Raw genomic sequence first — 7,455 nt, 5'->3', positions numbered from 1 at the left:
ATGCAATGATTCAGGACCTAACCCAGAGGCTGGAGCAGGTTGGACTAGCATCTATGGATTCTTCGGTGCTTCGTGAGGATGGTTTAGAGTACGGTTTAGATGATGGCTTCTAACCCATAGGGATTTGTTCCTGTATTTACTGAAAACACAAACACATGGATATTTTATTTCTTTTTTCTTTTTCCCCCCCTTTTTTTATTATTTTATTTCAACATCTTATGAAAACTTACTTTTGGCACAAAAAAAATCTCTTTTTTTTTTTTTTTGTTTGTTTGCAATGTTTAGGCACAATCAATCCCATAACTTAAGTCATAATTAGAATAATTGGGATAACACAAAAATCCAAATACTTCCTCATTCCATTACCAGGCGAATTACATGAAAAGGAAAACTATTTTCTTACCACAAATTGGATAGGTGAATAATAAGGTGGGGAGACAATTCTTGAGGTGGGTGCAAGTTTACTAACTCTTCTAGGTCCGTCTCCTCGAGCCTGTATTGTTGGTTGATATACATAGGCAAATAAAAGGATGTGTGAGTCAATCCTATCAATTTGACATAGTTGTAACCAGGGGTCTTCATCAGAGAATCTTCTTGTGGCTTCCCTAGGTACCTCCATGCGATATCCGCACAGTCTTTTCTTACAGGTACTTCTTCCAATTGGTGATAAGGTCAAATTCTAGAACTTTTCTCTTATCCTGGTAACAAAAACTCTAAGTGGGCTTCCCCTTAATGGTGTGGTGAGCTTCAGTTTCTCGAGGAGTAAAATCTGAAAAATAGCAGGACTTCCCTGATAATGATAGAGTCTGAATTTATGGCCATATCTCATGTCGTCAAATACCTTGAACATTTTTGCAAGAACCATAGGGATGATGTCACCTCCCTTCTTCAACTATTTTTCTACTTCAATCAGAACAGATGGTGCACCATACCCGAGAGTGCGGAGAATATAATGAGCTATCATGAAAAGTAAATAAGTATCTAGGGATTGTTGCTGATGGATTCCTCCCATTGGTAGATATTGGATGAAGATCTATGCCACCTTTAGAATATCGATGTTCCCTTACCTGACAAACTACTTTACTTCTTCTTCTTTCCATCCGAAGAAATCCTGAATTTCCTCTAAGAAATCTTTCTTCAAAGAGGGTTAGAACAAATTGCCTTTGGATGGAGATAGCATACAAACCCAAAATTCTTCAAGAGTTGGGAAAATCTCTGCTAATCCAAACTGAAATACATGCAGGTCGAGATCCCAGTGTTGAAGCATCTGTCGGAGCAATTGGTGATGTAGCTTCACACATCCAACTTGGCCAAGAAATGATACATTCATGGATTCCTGCAATCCTGGTGCCCTTATATTTATGTCTAAGGTCCATATCCTCAATGTCTTGTCCAACGAGCCCATGAATTTTCCTGAAACCAATATAAATTATCAAAGCATTACTCATTAGCTAATGATTTAAACAAGCCTTTATCGCTGTTGCATCAAACTCTTCATTTTTTCCTTTTTACTTTGACTGATCAATGGTGGAGAATAAATTGACCTTGATAAACTCGTGCTGGGTGATGATTTTCGTTTATGGGATAGCATCGTGGATAAGAATGGACGGACTATAGGTGAATGATAGATACCTAATGGCCTTACATGCCAAATGGCGATTCTTAAGGGATAGAATCCTGGATAATAAGTGATGGACCAATGGGTTGATGACAGATACCTATTGGCCTTTCATGCCAAATGGCAATTCTTAGGGGACACAAACTACGATGATCTTTTAAGAAACCTTGATTATTAATTTAAGAACCAATTTATTGCCTTGAGATGGTTGAGACGGCACTTGCACATGTCAAGTTGCCTACGCATCCCATGAAAGGAATCAAATCAGACATAGTTTAGGCTATTCACCCTTTTAGAGATAATATTTCTTAAGTTGATCCATGTTGACCAGTTCGGGTATTTCTTCACTGTTATGGTCTATGAGCTTCACAACCTTGCCTGGTAGAATTTCTTCGATAGTGAATGGGCCGCTCTAGTTAGGCCTAAATTTTTCTCTTGGGTCATAAATTGGGGCTCTTTGTTCCTAAAGAACAAGTTCACCTACCTCTATGTGAGGGGGCTACACATTCTTGTTGAAGGCCCGGGCTATTCTCAGTTGATATTTCTTCAGATTATCCATTGCTTTCATACGCCTTTCATCGAGAAATTTGAGCTCATCATGTCTGGACTTCACCCATTCTCCTTCAGGTAGCTGACTATCAAGGAGTACCCTTAAGGACGGTACCAGGATTTTCACTGGTAGAACTGCCTCAACTCTATATACCAAAGAAAAAGGTGTTGCCCCTGTCGAAGATCATATAAAAGTCTGGTATGCCCATAAGGCAAGGGGTAACTTATCACCCCAATCCTTGTGTGTTTCTACCATTTTCTGTAGAATGACTTTGATATTCTTGTTAGCTACTTCTACTGCCCTATTGGTCTGTGGCCTATAAGTGGTAGAGAAATGCCTTCTGATACCCAACTTTATGTAGATTTTGTCAGTCTTGCCCCAGAAGTGGGATCCCTGATCTGATATCAATTCTTGAGGTACTCCATATCGGGAAATGATATTTTCCTAGATGAACTTGACCACCTTAGTAGATCTGAGGACTATATAGGACTGAGCTTCTACCCACTTGGTGAAATAATCAATGGCTACCAAGATGAACTCGTGGCCATTAGATGCTTTAGAGTTGACCTTTCCAATGATATCAATGCCCCAAGTGGAGAATGGCCAAGGTGAAGTGAGAGAATACAACTTTGTTGGCAGGATATGTATGATGTTAACAAATATCTAACACTTGTGGCATTTGGTGACAAAGTCCACGCAATCTGCTTTCATTGTGTTCCAATAGAATCACAGCCTGAGAATCTTCTTGTATAACATTTGGCATTCATGTGGGGTCCATAGAGACCTTGATGAATTTTTTCCAAGTTAGTTGTAGCTTGTTCCTCATCTACACACAACAACTGTATTACGTCATAGGATCTCTTATATAACAGATCCTCTTAGAGAATAAACTAGGCAACATATCTTCTTAGAAACTTCTTCTCTCTGTCAGTTGCCTCAACTGGATACTTCCTTTTCCTGATAAAATCCACTATGTGAGCGAACCAAGACCAACCATCCACAGTGAGGGAGTTCACTGAATTCTAATAAATGGGCCTGCTTCTTTGTTCTACCAAGAATGGTCGGACTCTAGCCATAGGGTTGCACTCTACTATAGAAGCCAAGGTTGTAAGGGCATAAGCAAACCTGTTATTGTCCCTCTAGAAGTATTCGAACGAAATCTTCTCAAAGTGTTCAATCACCTCTTCAAGATGCTCTTGATATGGCATTAGCTTCTTATCTCTAGTTTTCCACTTTCCCTATGTCTAACAGATGATAATGGATGAATCACCGTAAATCTTAATCCTTTTCACCCCAATGGCTAAAGCAGTTTCAAGTCCCAAAGCACAAGGTTCATATTCAGCAATATTGCTGGTACTGGGGAAGTCAAGGTGAAATGATGAAGGCAAATGATGAGCATATTTATGTGTGAAATCTAGTGTAGTAAAACATGCATTTTACATATTTAGAATGGAGCTACCTTGGTTTTTACTCTCTTTTTGTAGGTTTAATTATTTTAAGGCTTTGAGAACTATCGGGCTCTATATCTCCAATTTTATACATAAAGAGGTCCTATTTCTTTTCATGGTTGCAAAGAGGACAAATTCTAAGCAAGATGGACATGTTCAATTGCAAGTACACATTTGTTTGGTCAACCATACAAGTGACAATTCTTTTTAGGCCAGAAAAAGAATAATAGATCAGAGCTAAACCGAGATGCGGAACCAACCCATCTGTAGTTGTCCCAAGGGTATAAGGAATATTCTAAATGCTAACAAGGATTGATGGACCACATCCTTAAGTGATTGAAGATTTGTTTTCGGTAACAACAACTACCTAGCATATTTGGTGAGTTGTGGTGTGCAAAATCCCTTGCTTATTAGGAGGTCTCAAGTTTGAACCTCTTAGCTGCCATTTTGCTGAGGTTTATTTTTTGAAGATTTTCTTTCTCCTACTCATCACTTAAAGGAGGTCGGCCAAGACGGTTGTACGCAAGTTTGAAGAAGAGAGAGAGAAAATAAAGAGAAAAAATAGGAAAGAAGAAAAAAAAAAAAAAAAAGACAAGGCCATGGATGGAATTTCCAATTAAAATAGAATATTATGCAAATCCAAACAAGAAAAATTGGCCAAAGGGGGTTTCTTGCTCAAGAAGAGAGAGAAAATAGAAAAAGGGAGAAAAAATAGGAAAAAAAGGGCAAGAAAAATCGTGGGAGATCTCTCTCCACACGTTTTCTCTCCTCTCTCCTCCACTTCATCAACAAGATAAAAAAAAATCTTTTTTTTTAGAAGCTAAAATCGTTAGCTTCCCTCCCCCATTCTCTATAAAATAACACAAGGGGAGGAGGCACTTCATTCTTCTTCTAGGGTTTTTTTTTTAGTTGCTCTATCTCTTTCTCTTGTTTTCTCTTTCTCTAGCTCTAGTTCTAGGTTTATGCTTTAAACACTTTTGTAAGTTCTTTTTATTCAATTAATGCAAGCACTTTTGTTTTTGATTCAGTCTTTTATTTTTATTGTTTAAGAAATTGAAGTTGTAATTTTCAAGTTCTCTTTCAAGTTCAATTTTTTTCTTCAGATTTGTTTTCTCTAGTATTAGAAATTTCAGATTTGGTTTAATCCACATCTGGTTTTTAGTACTGGTAGTATCTCAAATCGATCAAATTTTCAATTCAAGGGTTGAAGTTCAAGAAAGTAGGCTCCTTCAATAGTCTTCTCTCCCCCTCTCATTCCCTCTTCTGACTACCCTTTCTTTCTTAATTTAGGATTTTAATTTCAGTCGTTACATTATTACTATCCCTTTCCCCTAAGGTTCATGGCTAGTGTATGTGTTGGCTTTGCCCCTCCTAGCATAGAACCATCAATTTATTACTTTTATTTTAATTGTCTCCCTTTCCCTAAAGCCAAGTAGAGTAACCCTTGTAAGAGTGACTCTCTGGTCCAGTAGGGAAGCTCATATTATGATGCATCCCTCGGGCTAAGTAGAGAAACCTACTTGTGAGTCTCTCTCTAGCTTTATCCCCTTTCTTTTACTTAATTTTTATTTCAACATTTTTTCCTTTATTTTATTTTTTTTTGATTATGTGGGTTGTTTATTTTCATCTATTTATTTATTTTATTTTAATTTGCTTGGCTTGCATGTTTAAATTCTTAGATGACGAATGGTTAGGACGTTATTTTAGATACATATGTTTAGGACGGTAAGTAGAATTAGATCACAACCATTAATCGGTTCACTTGTGCATTATTAAAAGTAGCAAAAAAAAATAAAGTGGCTGCTCTCCCTGGGTTCGACCAGTAGCTATATTGATCCATACGCTTGCGATTACATTTTAAAATCTCAAACAAATTTTTGATGCCATTGCCGGGGAGACAGTTCCATATTATTTTTTGCTTTCTTTTGGTAAATCGGAGTGCTTTGTTTGCTTTGAGTTTTTTTTTTTTCCTTTTCTTTTATTGAATTCCTGAGAAGAACAACTTACAATAATAGTTGTATCGGTAGAGGTCGCCATGCCTCACAGTATGATAAAGACAGGTTTTACCCTACAGCAGTACCTAAGGAATTAACCTGAGCAACCTCAGATCCCTACTGTTAAGCTCGTAAAAATCCAAAAAAAAAATCAAAAAATAAAAAAAATCATAAAAAAAAGTTTTGCTATCCATTCTTTTGTGCTTGTCTTACTCTAGTTGTGGGTAGTTTTCTATTGCATGAGTGTTAGGTGGGTACGTAATACTAAGAATCGATTAGAAAGAAGAGATCCAACAAGTAGCGACCCTATACGTTTGCTCTCTTTAAAACCTTTCAATATGGGAGACCAACATCAAAACCCTTCACCTAAATCTCTAAAAGATAGGGTCTACCCTGCTAGAACAGTCCAACCTTCTTGCATAGTTCTACCACAAGCCCAGGGCAATAATTTTGAACTCAAATCTCAATACATCAATATTTTGCCCCACTTTCATGGGTTGACTTCTGAGGATGCATACCTACTTCTAAGGGAATTTGAAGAGGTATGTGTTCTAATTAAGATCCAACAGCTTTCTGATGATGCTGTTAAGCTTAGGTTTATCACTTTTGCATTAAAAGACCAAGCTAAGAAGTGGTTGTATGGGTTACCCATAAATTCCATAACCTCATGGGAACAGTTCACAGTTGTCTTCCTTAAGAATTTTTTCCCAACTCACAAGACCAATAAGCTTATAAGTGATATCCTTCAGTTTAGGCAAATGCCTAGTGAGTCCTTTTCCAAACTTATGGAGAGATTCAAGGATCTACTCCAAGAATGCCCTCACCATGGCCTAGACTTATGACATTTATGTCAAATTATTTATGAGCGTATTGATTACCCAACTAAACAATTGATAGAGTCTATGTGCCCTAAGGGATTCACATCCTTTACAGATGAAGGAAAGGCATGGGAATTCTTACTTGACTTAGCTGACAAAACTCATGAGTGGAAATCAGCCTAAGAGAGTGAAATAACCATAGGAGGAAAAGGATATTTTGTGGATGGGATAGTAGCCAAGGAAGCCCATTTGGATAACCTAATCAAGAGGATTGAGGCTATTGTTCCTAAAGAGCCATCATCAATCAATTTGGTTAAGATTTGTGCTTGGTGCCAGTCCCCTGGACATGTCATAGAAGAATGTCCCAACACCTCTGGGGGCATTTTTAATGATAGTGTTAATTCTTTATACCAGAATAATCCATATATTAACACCTATAATCCAGGATAGAGAAATCACCCAAATTTCTCTTGGAATCAGGGCAACCAAGCAGGGCCTTCCAATTTTCATAATCAAGGTCAACCTGGACCCCAAAGGCCTCCCTTTGCACAACAATCATTTTTACAAAATAATTTTCCTAGGTCAAATGTAGGACCTCAAGTCAGTTTTCCTAGAGCCCCTCTCCTATCATCTTATCAGCAATCCCCTAGGTTTACCAACACTGGAGAGGCAAGTAGAATAAGTGACTTGGAAAAAAATATAGCCCTTCTCATGACAAGCCATCAAAATCTTATGAGAGAACTCACCCAAGTTATCTCAATTATGCATGAGAAGGAGAAAGGAACTTTACCAAGTCAATCAGAGCCTAACCCTAGGCATCATCAGCTTGTTAGTTCACAAGCACCAACTAATGCACCACTGAATATAGTATAAGGTCAGACCCAACAAGGGTCCTCGAACCAATGTAATGTTGTTTATGCCCTTAGGAGTGGTAGAGAGTACCAACAGAGCGTTCCTAAATCTTCCCCATCCATTACTCCTATTAACTCTCCTTCAGTTGAGGACACAAGTGTGCCTCTTATTCCAA

At 37.9% G+C, this 7,455-nt stretch overlaps 1 non-coding gene across 1 annotated transcript; it reads right to left on the bottom strand.

Moving 5' to 3' along the window:
• Window positions 1–6,335: 6,335 nt before the first annotated feature.
• Window positions 6,336–6,442, bottom strand: LOC122069582. The gene has a single exon (XR_006137488.1). It is a non-coding gene; the product is annotated as a small nucleolar RNA R71 (small nucleolar RNA).
• Between the last annotated feature and the right edge of the window lie 1,013 nt (window positions 6,443–7,455).

The sequence above is a fragment of the Macadamia integrifolia genome, unplaced genomic scaffold (assembly GCF_013358625.1).
Source record: "Macadamia integrifolia cultivar HAES 741 unplaced genomic scaffold, SCU_Mint_v3 scaffold660, whole genome shotgun sequence".
NCBI classification, from domain to species: Eukaryota; Viridiplantae; Streptophyta; class Magnoliopsida; order Proteales; family Proteaceae; genus Macadamia; species Macadamia integrifolia.
This window is presented reverse-complemented; position numbering and strand designations above follow the sequence as displayed.